The 2,598-nt window shown below is 40.9% G+C and overlaps 1 long non-coding RNA gene across 1 annotated transcript; it reads left to right on the forward strand.

The window, feature by feature from the left end:
• The first annotated feature begins 511 nt into the window (after nt 1-511).
• Nucleotides 512-2,052, forward strand: LOC128417412 (uncharacterized). Its single transcript, XR_008331459.1, has 2 exons — nt 512-1,844; nt 1,881-2,052. It is a non-coding gene; the product is annotated as an uncharacterized LOC128417412 (long non-coding RNA).
• Nucleotides 2,053-2,598: the final 546 nt, after the last annotated feature.

Below are 2,598 nucleotides of genomic sequence, written 5' to 3' on the forward strand. Positions count from 1 at the left end.
AAGCTCACATATTACACTGAGTACAAGGTGTTTCCTGTACATACAAAAGCTTGTGTAAATGAGTGTTTGTTTGAGAAACTGTCTAAAGAGACAAATGGCAGAGTGTGCCTTCGGGGGTGAAGTAATACTTATTGTATTTGTACATCTCAACTATTTACGTACACAGGTACATAGATTGTGCCCTCACTGGATATGAGCATGTCTTTGGGCACACCTCTTACATTCTACCACCCCAATTAAATTTCCATAGATGTGGAAGACGTAAGATCATTCTACTGTGCATCAAAGTATCCAGTAAAACGTTTAAACACACATTTGCATTACAAAGAACTATCATATATGTTTCAAATACAAATGCTTTACAGTGTAACCCTATAGATGTGTACTCAGAAGTAACCCTTGGTAAGTTCAGTGGGGCTTACTCCCAGGTAAGCAGGTGGCTATAGTCCTCTCTGTGAGCACACTTTCAGTGATGCCTCTTTTCTCTGTTCATTACCCAAATTCCATAACGTGTTAAGTCAATTCCTGAGTCCACGCCTCCCAACATCAGTGCACTCAACACAAATGCCCCCAGCAGACACATGTTCAGCATTACTGTGAAAGAGCCCTATACCCATGCAGCTGATTGTACATGTGTACCAATCTCTTACCTGTGATTGGTAACCCTGGCCAATTCATCTCACTGAAACGATACCATGGTAGAACTGTTCAGACCCCTTCCCTATAGATCTGTTCCTCTGGAGCAGACCAGTTGTTTATCCCTATTTTCAACCACCCCAGAGAATCCATGCATGGAACTAGTGTCACAGCCGAGGAGCCAGATGGCAGCCTAACATGATCCCTGATTGGATTCTGTGGTCACCATCTGCACAAGGGTGAGGTGGGGGAGGATGACGCTGTTGCAGCATCTCGTCCCATTCTACTTATTTTCAATCAGGTAGAAGATGCCTCATATCCCTTCTCTGAATCCTGCCTTGATTACACATGAGTACAGCCCAAGTCTTCCTACTTCTCTGGCTTCCTCCCTTGGTTACTCAACTATCCATTTACAACAACCATTTTTTACTAAAAGATGTCACTTATTTGGTCATTTGTACAATGCCCTTTGGTAGCAGCAACACAATGAGTTGATTCAGATTTATCATGGGGTGCAGGAAACATATTGTAATCCCATTCTCCATAGCCCTTTTTTAGATGTTCCACAAACACAATGAGGATTGTGGACCTAGCCCCGAAATATGCTGTCCAATGTCTCCTTCTGTTTACTTGTTTCTGGGCTTCCCATATCTTTTTAAACTTTTGTCTCCAATTCATGAGGACTGGTAGTGTTTTTAATTCATTCTGCTGTTTACTGGGTTAAAATTACCTTACTCACTTGACAAGTCATTTTCAGATATTTAAGCATGAACACAGAGGGGAGGAACTGGGATTATGCCCATGGTTCCTGATATCTACACATTAATCACCAAATAAGAAGACATGGGGATGCAGGTGGTGCTGTGGTCTACATCACTGAACCTCTTGGGCTTGCTGATCAGGTCAGCCAGTTTGAATCCATGTGATGGGGTGAGCTCCTGTTGCTCTGCCCCAGCTTCTGCCAACCTAGCAGTTCAAAAGCATGTCAGTGCTAGTAGATAAATAGCTACCACTGTGGCGGGAACGTAAATGGGATTTCCATGCGCTTTGGTTTTTGTCACGGTGTTCCATTGCACCAGAAGCGGTTTAGTCATGCTGGCCACAAGACCCAGAAAGCTGTCTGTGGACAAACACCAGCTCCCTCGGCCTGAAAGCAAGATGAGCGCTGCACCCCATAGTCACCTTTGACTGGACTTAACTGTCCAGGGGTCCTTTACCTTTACCTTTTACATGTATTTCCAAAGCAATACATGAACTGAAACACAGCCATCTTTTGAAATCTGCACTTGTCTGAATTTTGAGATGCTGTTCTTCAGCCAAGTAATATGTACGAAAATGCATATACTAAAGAGTGCATATACTGTAAATGCATATATCAGTAAAATCATATACAAAATGTATTATATTTTTTCAAAATTGCTTTGCAAGAATTATTATTATTTATCAAATGTGTATATTGCCCTTCATCCGAAGATCACAGGGCAGTTCACAACACAAAAATACAAAATGAGAACATAATAAAACAAAAACAAACCAATAACCCCCCTCCCACAAAAATGTGTACATTAGGCAAAGGTGCACATAAGGATGTGTGCATTAGGATAAAGTCAAACTAAACTTCTTGTGAAGGGGGGGGGATTGCAAACTGATGTAGAAATGAATTTAAGGTAGAAAAAATAAGAAATGAGAGAAACCAAAACTGATAGATTTGCCCAAGTCTACCACTAAATTCCAGTTATTCTTTTTTTAAAAAAAATTAAAAAATAACACGTATTTGTGAAAGCTTTCAACCCCTCCCTCTCTTCAGTAATACTGATGATGATACCAGCCTTGCACAGTATAGCCAATGAGTAAAATAAAAAAATCCTGAGCTACTCCACATCACCAATTGTAGCATCTCTCTGCAGTCCATTAATCTTCTGTGCTACCATTCCTTTCTTTCATTGAAAAGATGCCAGGTCA

The sequence above is a fragment of the Podarcis raffonei genome, chromosome 7 (assembly GCF_027172205.1).
Source record: "Podarcis raffonei isolate rPodRaf1 chromosome 7, rPodRaf1.pri, whole genome shotgun sequence".
In the NCBI taxonomy this organism is placed as follows: domain Eukaryota; kingdom Metazoa; phylum Chordata; class Lepidosauria; order Squamata; family Lacertidae; genus Podarcis; species Podarcis raffonei.